The 12386-nt window shown below is 44.9% G+C and overlaps 1 non-coding gene across 1 annotated transcript; it reads left to right on the top strand.

Moving 5' to 3' along the window:
• Window positions 1–912: 912 nt before the first annotated feature.
• On the top strand, window positions 913–985 carry TRNAG-CCC (transfer RNA glycine (anticodon CCC)). Its single transcript has one exon. It is a non-coding gene; the product is annotated as a tRNA-Gly (tRNA).
• Window positions 986–12386: the final 11401 nt, after the last annotated feature.

Genomic DNA, 12386 nt, shown 5'->3' with positions numbered 1-12386 from the left:
AAGAGGAGAGAGAAAAAGTTGGCTTAAAGCTCAACATTCAGAAAACGAAGATCATGGCATCTGGTCCCATCACTTCACAGGAAATAGATGGAGAAACAGTGGAAACAGTGTCAGACTTTATTTTTCTGGGCTCCAAAATCACTGCAGATGGTGACTGTAGCTAGCAAATTAAAAGACGCTTACTCCTTGGAAGGAAAGTTATGACCAACCTAGATAGCATATTCAAAAGCAGAGGTGTTACTTTGCCAACAAAGTTCTGCCTAGTTAAGGCAATGGTTTTTCCAGTGGTCATGTATGGATGTGAGAGTTGGACTATAAAAAAAGCTGAGCCCCAAAGAATTGATGCTTTTGAACTGTGGTGTTGGAGAAGACTCTTGAGAGTCCCTTGGACTACATGGAGATCCAACCAGTCCATCCTAAAGGAAATCAGTTCTGGGTGTTCATTGGAAGCACAGATGCTGAGGCTGAAACTCCAGTACTTTGGCCACCTCATGCAAAGAGTTGACTCATTGGAAAAGACCTTGATGCTGGGAGGGATTGGGGGCAGGGGGAGAAGGGGACGACAGAGGATGAGATGGCTGGATGGCATCACTGACTCGATGGACGTGAGTCTGAGTGAACTCCAGGAGTTGGTGATAGGCAGGGAGGCCTGGCGTGCTGCGATTCATGGGGTCTCAAAGAGTTGGACACGACTGAGCGACTGAACTGAACTGAACTGAACACGTACTTATTAATACTGAGCATCCATTACTGCCAAGCATTCGTGGGAGTGATGACAGAGAGACACAGCCGATAAAAATAAACAAGGAGTAAAAGAGTGCTGGAATGACTGGGTGGAAGTGCACAGGAACTGTGTCTTTAAGAAAGTGACGTTGAAAAAAAAAAATAAAAAGAAAGTGATGTTGAGGGACTTCCCTGGTGGTCCAGTGGCTAAGACTCTGCGCTCCCAATGCAGGGGGCCAGGGTTCGATCCCTGGTCAGGGAACTAGATTCCACGTGTCACAACTAAAGATCCTGCATGCCACAGTAGAGACCCAGTGCAGCCAAATAAATCAATTAAAAGCACACACACACACCAGGGGACTTTCCCTGGCAGTCCAGTGGTTAAGACTTCACCTTCCAATGAAAGGGTTGTAGGTTTGATCCCTGCTCAGGGAAACTAAGATCCCACATGCCTCGGGGCCAAAAAACCAAAACATAAAACAAAAGCAATATTGTAACAAATTCAATAAAGACACACACACACACACCAAAAAAAGGAGGAGCAAGCAAAGCTAAGAAGGAAGAGAGGAAAAAAACCTTGATTGGACTATGTAAGCCTTGAACTGAACTGGCTGAGATGTTGCTTTTACACCTTGTGGTATGAGTGTTCACAGTAGAAATTAAGTTCAGCCACAGGAAAATTAACAAAGCTACAATCTTCAATGTGCTTCCCAGGTGGCGCAGTGGTAAAGAATCCACCTGCCAACGCAAGAGATACAGGAGATGCCAGTTTGATCCCTGGGTTGAAATGGAGTAGGGGAAATGGCAACCCGCTCCAGTATTTTTTTTTTTTCTTTAAGGAAGAATTAAAAACATTTTATCTGTGTATTCAGAATCACACATAAGTTATCTTTACAGTTCAATTTACTATATAGAAACCATTTGGGTTTTATATTTTCAGTTAAATTCTAAACTTACAGTATTGATTTTTTTTTTTTAAAAAGGCTGTTAAACTAATTCAGTGCTTTTTTTTAGCATACCAAATTGAAATACATTAAGTTCAAACTTCAGATTTATGGCAAACAGTCTTCAAATACAACACAAACATTTTTTAAAGTTACCATATTGTTCACATGTGGTACTTGCAACTGTGAGCTGTTATACACAGAATAACTCTCTTTTAAATATGGCAAAACTGACATGCCATGAAGCTCAAAGTTGTATAGTCAAGCCAAGGACTCAAAGTTGTACCATCTCTTGAAAGATTCAGCATTTCTGAACCAAAAAGCACAACATGTAAAGAAGGTTGGGAACAATTCCTCCTCCTCATTACAGTTAAAAGATGTTGCATGGTAGCTTGGAATTTTGCATAAGACCCCACATTATACCTTTGAAAGTTCCAAGGGTAATTAGATGACATCCGACTGGGGTCCTTTTTCCCACTCCAGTATTCTTGCCTGGAGAATCGCATGGACAGAGAAGCCTGGCGGGGTACAGTCCATGGGGTCGCAGAGTCAGACACGACTGAGCACACACGCACGCACGCACAATCCTTATCACAGAAGGGGAAGGCTGGGAAAAGAACCAGGCCTTGGGTTGACTGCTCCAGGGGTTCCTCCAAGGCTAACTAACCCTCGTGGTGACCCACATCAGGCTAAGCATGGTGGGCTGGTGACAATGAGGACTCCAGAGTCAGAGGGACAAAGCTTTGAATTCTAGGTGTGTGATTTCAGGCAAATACTTGATGCATTGAAGCCTCAGTTTCCTCATCTGTAAAAGAGGTCTAACGAGCTCTCCCATGGAGGTCAGGAGGGCCAGATGTGATGGCCTGTGGGGACTGTTGTCACAGAGTCAGGCACCAAGGGCCCAGAGGGTGGGGAAAGACACACAGCAAAGGTTCTTGTGGCCCAGGGGATAGACAGCGCAGTGGGATAGACAAGGCTCCCTCGGGTGTTCCGAGGCCTCAGAAAGGAGGAAATGCCTTTACTACCTTAAGGGCTCTTTTCTAGCACGCTTTTCTTGGCAAAAGAAAAACATCATGCTCTCGGACTACGGTTGCATAACTGCTTATGTAACTGCTTAAGGGAAGCATAGCTCTACTGAAGTCTGAGATTTAACAGGATCATCTGTGATTGCTTTAAAATAAACCATTTCCAGACTTCCCTGGAGGTCCAGTGGCTAAGACTCCACACTGCAGGGGGCCCGGGTTCGATCCACAGTCAGGGAACTAAGATCTCACATGCTGCATGGTGCAGCCAAAATAATAACAATAATAGTTAAAAAATAATAAAATAAACCATTTCCCCACACCAACACGGAAAGAGCAAGCCTAACAGTCAGTGCAGGTGGTTCCCCACCACCTATGAGGTTCTGATTAATGGTGGCAGTTAATATAAACTGAAAGTAAAAGGCAAGAGTAAGCCCATCTTCTCTGGGAAGGCAGGCAATCAGAATTCTAGCCCTGGTTGGGGAGGCTTGCACAAGTCACTTACCCCTTGCTACTCAAAGTGTGGTCCATGCATTAGCATTCTGGGCACTGGGAGCTTGTTGGAAAGGCAGAGTTTCAGCCACACCCCAGATTTACTGCATCAGAGCATACATCGTTAACCAGATCTCCAGGGGATTTTATGCATGTTGAAGCTTGAGAAGCATTGACTTACTATTCTGAGACTTTCTCTCCTAAATGAGGGGCCAGAGTGACATTTAAACAAATTGAATGTAAGTACGATTGGCTTTTTAGAAGATAAGAAACATATATTCATAAAGAACACATTAAGCCAAGACAGTGAAAGTGAAAAGCAAAGTCCTTTTTCAGCCCAGAACTCCCCTTCAATCCACAACACCCCCCAGGCTCTGCCTTCCAATAACCATTCTCTAAATGTCTTCAAGCTCAACCTCATGTTCAGCCTTTCTTTCTTCCTGGCAGCCCATCCACACTCCAGTCAGGCCTCGCTCTCTTTTTTTCATGGAAAGGCATTTAATTTTAAATACAGCAGTGTGTACATGTCAGTCTCAAACTGCCCATCTAACCCCCCTCTCTCCCTTTCCCCTGTAACCATAAATTCCTTCTCTAACTCTGTGAGTCTGTTTCTATTTTATAAATATGTTCATTTGTATCATTTTTTAAAAAAAATTCTGCATATAAGTGATATAATAATATGATTTATCTTTCTCTGATTTATTTCACTTAGTATGATCATCTCCAGGCCCATCCATGCTGCTGCAAATGGCATTATTTCATTCTTTTTAATGGCTGAATAATATTCCATTGTTCATAGTACCATATCTTCTTTATCCAGTCATCTGTTAATGGATATTTAGGTTGCCTCCATGTCTGAGCTATTGTTAACAGTGCTGCAATGGATATTGGGGTACATATATCCTTTCGAAGCTAGGTAGGCTTCTCTTGAAGCCCTGTTATTTGCCTTGAGTTTGGGGGGGCATGGAAGTAGAAAATACCCTTTCACCCCAAGCCAACCATGCTCTTCAAAGAAATGCTCACTCTGATCTGGCTGATAGATTCTTCACTTTCTCTCATATTGTTTACAGGAGCATTCCAGGTCAAAAGATTGGTCCAGCCTCCTCTTAGCAAATTATGAGGGGATATCCTTACATCTCTCTTTAGAATATCAGGTAACTGTCCCCTATCATTCATATTAGTGGCTTGGGGCTTCAGCTAGTGTTCCCAGATGGAGGTCTGCTACCGTCTTCCAAACCTGAAGTTCTACAGATTGATCGCAGACACCTGATATGTTCACCCACCATTTCATGGCTGTCTCTTTCTCTATTTCTTCAGTGTGATTGTGACTCAGTCAAAATATGGGTGGGCCATTCTGGCCACCCTAAAGGGGATCTCCAAGCGCCGTGAGCCTCCATGACTCCAGTCAGATACTTCCCATCTTTCTCCAGATTTAAGCGTCAGGGCATCTCGCATGCATTTGTGCTGTCACATCCAACTCTTTTGCGATCCCATGGACTGTAGCCCACCAGGCTCCTCTATCCATGGAATTTTCCAGGCGAGAATACTGAAGTGGCTTGCTGTTTCCTCCTCCAGGGGCTCGTCCTGACCCAGGGATCGGAACCAAGTCTTCTGTGTCTCCTGCATTGGCAGGCAGGTTCCTTACTGGCTGAGCCATCAGGGAAGTCAGTCTTAAGGTCAGTTTATTAGCTGCAGATTGATTCCAACAACCCTCTTCCTTGGGTTTAATTAATTTACTAGGGTGGCTAACCCTAGTAGCTTAGGGTGGGCTTCCCTTGAGGCTCAGCTGGTAAAGAATCCACCTGCAATGTGGGAGACCTGGGTTCGATCCCTGGGTTGGGAAGATCCCCTGGAGAAGGGAAAGGCTACCCACTCCAGTATTCTGGCCTAGAGAATTCCATGGACTGTATAGTCCATGTGGTCACAAAGAGTCAGACAAGGCTTGAGCGACTTTCACTTTCAGGGTGGCTCACAGAACTCAGAAAAACACTGAACTCACTAAATCATCAGTGTATTATAAAAGGAAAGGGCTTCCCAGGTGGCGCTAGTGGTAAAAAACCTGCCTGCCAATGCAGGAGACATGAAAGACAAGGGTTTGATCCCTGGGTTGGTAAGATCCCCTGGAGGAGGGCATGGCAACCCACCCCAATATTTTTGTCTGGAGAATACCATGGACAGAGGAGCCTGGCAGGCTACAGCCCACAGGGTGTCCGCCCAGAGTCGGACACGCCTGAAGCAACTTAGCACACACGCCTAAAAGGATATGAACAGCCAGATGGACGCGACGTGTGAGGAAAGGCATGCGGAAGGGACGTGGAGCCTCCTTTCTAGGCATCCTTGTCTCCCCCACCTTCACGTGTCCACCAGTTCAGAAGCTCTCCAGATCCTATCTTTTGGAGGTTTTCTGGAGGCTTTGTTACTGAGCAGAGTTCTTGGTCTTCCCCAGTCAATAAAACTGACTAGAGGCCAGACAAGAAATTTTGGCAAGGCGTATTGGGGCTGCTGCTGCAGCAGTGAGGAGTGGAAAACAGCACAGGCTCCCTTGCTTGCTAGCTCCCAGACTGGGAGCAGCCGGGGTTGGCCGGGGAGCAGGCTTGTTCCTTATATGGGGTGAGGGTGGGGGTGTGTCTATGGGTCAGGCCAGAGGGGTGGCTTGCGCAGTCTGCCCACCCCTTAGGTGGTGCTGAGTGCAGGGGGCATGTGCAGTGCCCTGCTTTGCCCCCCAACACCAGGCTTTCGCTCTTGTTGTTAACTCTGTCGGGTCTGGCCGGCCGGCTCTTTGCCACTGTTTGTGACCCCAGGGACTGCAGCACAGCAGGCTTCCCTCCCTGCCCTTCACTATCTCCCAGAATAGGCTCCTCAAAAGTGGCAGTGGGATTTTTGGTTTCTTTGTATCTTTTGGGTCCAGAATTTGCCCCAAATGGGTATGCTCACGCACGCAGTTATTTTTAGTCTCATATAATTTCTTTGTTTGTTGCTTGAGGCAAGTTGTTCCAGGTGCAATCATTGCCACTCTGTAGCAGAGAGTCCCAGGTCTCAGCCTATCTCTGGTTCATTACATAGGCATCATTGATTAAATCATCATTGGTGAGTGATTCAATCTTCAGTCCCTCTCCCTGAGGGGCCAACCTCTGATCAGTTTCTCCTGGCAACCAACTCCCATCCTTCAGTTCAGTTCAGTTCAGTCGCTCAGTCGTGTCCGACTCTTTGCGACCCCATGAATCGCAGCACGCCAGGCCTCCCTGTCCATCACCAACTCCCGGAGTTCACTCAGAATCATGTCCATCGAGTCAGTGATGCCATCCAGCTATTTCATCCTCTGTCATCCCCTTCTCCTGCCCCCAATCCCTCCCAGCATCAGGGTCTTTTCCAATGAGTCAACCCTTTGCATGAGGTGGCCAAAGTACTGGACTTTCAGCTTCAACATCAGTCTTTCCAATGAACACCCAGGACTGATCTCCTTTAGAATGGAATGGTTGGATCCTCTTGCAGTCCAAGGGACTCTCAAGAGTCTTCTCCAGCACCGCAGTTCAAAAGCATCAATTCTTTGGCACTGAGCTTTCTTCACAGTCCAACTCTCACATCCATACATGACCACAGGAAAAACCATAGCCTTGACTAGACAAACCTTTGTTGGCAAAGTAATGTCTCTGCTTTCGAATATGCTATCTAGGTTGGACATAACTTTCCTTCCAAGGAGTAAGTGTCTTTTAATTTCATGGCTGCAGTCACCATCTGCAGTGATTTTGGAGCGCCCCAAAATAAAGTCTGACATTGTTTCCCCATCTATTTCCCATGAAGTGATGGGACCAAATGCCATGATCTTCGTTTTCTGAATGTTGAGCTTTAAGCCGACTTTTACACTCTCCGCTTTCACTTTCATCAAGAGGCTTTTGAGTTCCTCTTCACTTTCTGCCATAAGGGTGGTGTCATCTGCATATCTGAGGTTATTCATATTTCTCCCGGCAACCTTGATTCCAGCTTGTGTTTCTTCCAGTCCAGCGTTTCTCATAATGTACTCTGCAGATAAGTTAAATAAGCAGGGTGACAATATACAGCCTTGACGTACTCCTTTTCCTATTTGGAACCAGTCTGTTGTTCCGTGTCCAGTTCTAACTGTTGCTTCCTGACCTGCATACAGGTTTCTCAAGAGGTAGATCAGGTGGTCTGGTATTCCCATCTCTTTCAGAATTGTCCACAGTTTATTGTGATCCACACAGTCAAAGGCTTTGGCATGGTCAATAAAGCAGAAATAGATGTTTTTCTGGAACCCTCTTGCTTTTTCCATGATCCAGCGGATGTTGGCAATTTGACCTCTGGTTCCTCTGCCTCTTCTAAAACCAGCTTGAACATCAGGAAGTTCACAGTTCACGTATTGCTGAAGCCTGGCTTGGAGAATTTTCAGCATTACTTTACTCCCATCCTTAGGTGGAACCAAAAGTCATCTCATTAACATAAAAAAAGACACCTTGGACTTCCCTGGTGGTCCAGCAGTTAAGGATCTGCCTGCCAATGCAGGGACATGGTTTTGAAGCCTGGTCCAGGGAGATTCCACACGCTGCAGGGCAACTAAGCCCGTGTGCCACAACTGAGCCAAAGCGCCAAGGGCCTGTGCTTCACTAGAGAAACCACTGCAGTGAAAAGCCCGTGCACCGCGACTAGAGAGTAGCCCCCACTCCTGGCGATGAGAGAAAGCCTCGTGCAGCAGTGAAGACCCAGTGCAGCCAAAGACAGATAAAAAATTTTAAACAAATAATTATTAAAAAAGGACATCTTTATCTCTCTAGTTGCCTAGAAAATAGCAAGGATTTTAGGATCTCTGTGTTGGAAATGGACGAGGACCGAATATTTATTTCATTATGTTATCATACTGAACCCGTGTACAAGCCCCTGTGTCTTTGTCTTCTGAAGTAAAATGCTGACTTAAGAGTTAATTGGGCTCCCCAGGTGGCACTAGTGGTAAAGAACCCACCTGCCAATGCAGAAGACATAAGAGATGCAGGTTCGGTCCCTGGGTCGGGAAGATCCACAGGAGGACATCATAACAACCCACTCCAGTATTCTTGCCTGGAGAATCCCACTGACAGAGGAGCCTGGTGGGCTACAGTTCATAGGGTCACAAAGAGTGAGGCACGACTGAAGCAACTTGGCAGGCACATAAGAGTTAATGATTGGGAAATGTGATCATGTAGAGAATAATGCTCAAAATTCTCCAAGCCAGGCTTCAGCAATATGTGAACCATGAACTTCCTGATGTTCAAGCTGGTTTTAGAAAAGGCAGAGGAACCAGAGATCAAATTGCCAACATCCTCTGGATCATGGAAAAAGCAAGAGAGTTCCAGAAAAACATCTATTTCTGCTTTATTGACCATGCCAAAGCCTTTGACTGTGTGGATCACAGTAAACTGTGGAAAGTTCTGAAAGAGATGGGAATACCAGACCACCTGATCTACCTCTTGAGAAACCTGTATGCAGGTCAGGAAGCAACAGTTAGAACTGGACACGGAACAACAGACTGGTTCCAAATAGGAAAAGGAGTACGTCAAGGCTGTATATTGTCACCCTGCTTATTTAACTTATATGCAGAGTACATCATGAGAAACGCTGGACTGGAAGAAACACAAGCTGGAATCAAGATTGCTGGGAGAAATATCAATAACATCAGATATGCAGATGACACCACCCTTATGGCAGAAAGTGAAGAGGAACTCAAAAGCCTCTTGATGAAAGTGAAAGTGGAGAGAAAAAAAGTTGGCTTAAAGCTCAACATTCAGAAAACGAAGATCATGGCATTCGGTCCCACCACTTCATGGGAAATAGATGGGGAAACAGTGGAAAGAGTGTCAGACTTTATTTTTCTGGGCTCCAAAATCACTGCAGATGGTGACTGCGGCCATGATGAATGGATAAGAAAGCTATGGTACATATACACAATGGAGTATTACTCAGCCATTAAAAAGAATACATTTGAATCAGTTCTAATGAGGTGGATGAAACTGGAGCGTATTATACAGAGTGAAGTAAGCCAGAAGGAAAAACATCAATACAGTATACTAACGCATATATATGGAATTTAGAAAGATGGTAACAATAACCCGGTGTACGAGACAGCAAAAGAGACACTGATGTATAGAACAGTCTTATGGACTCTGTGGGAAAGGGAGAGGGTGGGAAGATTTGGGAGAATGACATTGAAACATGTAAAATATCATGTAAGAAACGAGTTGCCAGTCTAGGTTCGAAGCACGATACTGGATGCTTGGGGCTAGTGCACTGGGACGACCCAGAGGGATGGTATGGGGAGGGAGGAAGGAGGAGGGTTCAGGATGGGGAACACATGTATACCTGTGGCGGATTCATTTTGATATTTGGCAAAACTAATACAATTATGTGAAGTTTAAAAATAAAATAAAATTAAAAAAAATAAATAAAAGATGCTTGCTCCTTGGAAGGAAAGTTATGACCAACTTAGATAGCATATTGAAAAGCAGAGACATTACTTTGCCAAGAAAGGTCCATCTGGTCAAGGCTATGGTTTTTCCAGTGGTCATGTATGGATGTGAGAGTTGGACTATAAAGAAAGCTCAGTGCCAAAGAATTGATGCTTTTGAACTGCAGTGCTGGAGAAGACTCTTGCGAGTCCCTTGGACTGCAAGAGGATCCAACCATTCCATTCTAAAGGAGATCAGTCCTGGGTGTTCATTGGAAAGACTGATGTTGAAGCTGAAACTCCAATACTTGGCCACCTCATGTGAAGAGCTGACCCATTGGAGAAACCCCTGATGTTGGGAAAGATTAGGGGCAGGAGGAGAAGGGATCAACAGAGGATGAGGTGGTTGGAAGGCATCACTGACTCAATGGACATGGGTTTGGGTGGACTCCGGGAGTTGGCGATAGACTGGGAGGCCTGGTGTGCTGTGGTTCGTGGGGTCGCAAAGAGTCGGACACGACTGAGCTGAGCTGAACTGAACCTGTGTCCTGGCACGAGACTGGACCGGAGGCTTGCTGATGAGCAAAGGAGGCAAGGTGAAAGTTGAAGAAAGGCTCCGCTCTGAGATGGCTTCCCATTCTTTTCAATTCTGGGAGGAAAAACTCTCTGAGAACTGAAAGCCTTACTCAGTCTTGTGAAAAGTTAAACTGAGGTATATTAACTGTTTTAATAGTTTATTTGAGCAAAGAGTAATTTGAGTCAGTCAGCATCCAATCTAGGAAACAGAGCATCTCTGAGGAGCCGTACAAAATGAAAGAGTCCTAAAGGCAGAGGGAGCAGAAACAAGGGGGCAGCGAGACAGGCTAGGACCTGGGACCCTTTGTGGTGGTGCTTGTACCTGGACACACCTCTCCTCTAGCAACAAAATACAAAGAAACTGTATGGGACTAAAAATAAAAATAACTGCCTGCATGAGCAGTTGGGGAAAATTTTGGAGAAAAGATACAAAGAGACAAAAAAAAAAAAAAAAAAAACAACCCCAACTGCCACTTTTTAAGTTGTTGTTATTCAGTTGCTAAGTCAAATTGATAATATGGGTCTGACCCTTTGTGACCCCACAGACTTCAGCACACCAGGCTCCTCTGTCCTGGACCACCTATCCAGGAGACAGCTCAAATCCATGTCCATCGAGTCAGTGATGCTCTCCATCTCATCCTGTGCCATCCCCTTCTCCTGCCTTCAGTCTTCCCCAGCATCAGGGTCTTTTCCAATGAGTTGGCTCTTCGCACCAAGTGGCCAAACTATTGAAACTTCAGCTTCAGCATCAGTCCTTCTAGTGAATATTCAGGACTGATTTCCTTTATGATCGACTGGTTTGATCTCCTGGCAGTCCAAGGGACTCTCAAGAGTCTTCTCTAGTATCACAATTCGAAAGCATCAGTTCTTCAACACTCAGCCTTCATTATGTTCCCACTCTCACATCTGCACATGACTACTGGAAAAACCATAGCTTTGGCTGGAGCAAAAGCAGGGTATTGCACAGGCCCTCTGCACACACCAGTGCTACCTTAACCAGTGTAGGAATCTGACAATTCCTGATTGACTAGTTAAAGATTCCATTTCTGGGAGAGCTGAAACTGTAATTAAATTACAGCTTGGTAACATGGGGCTTAACACAAACGATTCCACTGGGGGCCTGTTATCTTGTTTTAAACAGCCTCAGCCAGAGGTGTAAAATTTATCTTAGTGGTATTTTTAATAGTTAAGCATTTAAAGATATATGTACTAAAATATTTTTGGAAAATACATGAGCATGGTAAATTCAAATGGCCCAAAAGGGTGAGCAGGTAAGTCAGCACCTCCCTTCCCCAGAGCTGATAGGGGAAGTTTTGGTTTAGGGCCTGGGTCGGGGGGAGGGGAGGTCCTGGTAAGCTCTCCTTTCTTCTCAGGCCTGTTCTAGATGCTCGGACCAGAGGGCTCTGGCTTGCTGGCCAGAGAGAGTGATGGTGGGGATGAGATGAGTCCCCAGTCCCCAAGAAAGGCATTGGATTCACATATCTAACTAGCTGTTTAGGTGGGGCTGGAAGTCACTCATTGTCAAATGCTCCTGAGTACGACACTGATCCAGACATTTGGGGTACAGCATCTTGGAGGTGAAGAGCTAGGAAGGGGTGGGTGGATGAGTACCTGATGTGAGAAACAGGGCAAAATCTACCCGCTTCCCCACCACTCTTAATGACAAATCAAACATTCCTAGAACATTAAAAAAAAAAAAAAAAAGACTTGCTCTTTGAAAAATCCAGCTTGTTAACATTTCTGGAACATTTTATCTCCAAAACAAAAGTAAACAATAAGGACATTCCCCAGTCACTCTCAAACTAACTTATTAAGAACCACTTTTTCAGAACTTGCCTATGGTTCGCCATAGTGTGCTTGTCTTAAATTGTTAATTTCCCTGCTATTACGCAAACAAATTCGTCTTCCTGGTAAAATACCTAGTTCCCAACAAAACCAGATTGAAGCACTCTCCCACCAAGTGAACTGGTGTGACTTGTCTTCCTGGTAAAATTGGACTGAATTTCTCACTTCAAACCAGTTCAGAGTTCTTATTCCCATGCAAATGAAGAGCTTTACGAGAAAAAGAATATATATACCATGTTGGTTCATGCACAACTAATTGCATATGTAGCAGGACTTCTATTAATTTAAATACCTGATCATCTCTGGAATTACTGTGATTATGAGTCCTGTTACATACAGCACTAAAAGTAAACT

The sequence above is a fragment of the Bos taurus genome, chromosome 1 (assembly GCF_002263795.3).
Source record: "Bos taurus isolate L1 Dominette 01449 registration number 42190680 breed Hereford chromosome 1, ARS-UCD2.0, whole genome shotgun sequence".
Taxonomy (NCBI): Eukaryota; Metazoa; Chordata; class Mammalia; order Artiodactyla; family Bovidae; genus Bos; species Bos taurus.
This window is presented reverse-complemented; position numbering and strand designations above follow the sequence as displayed.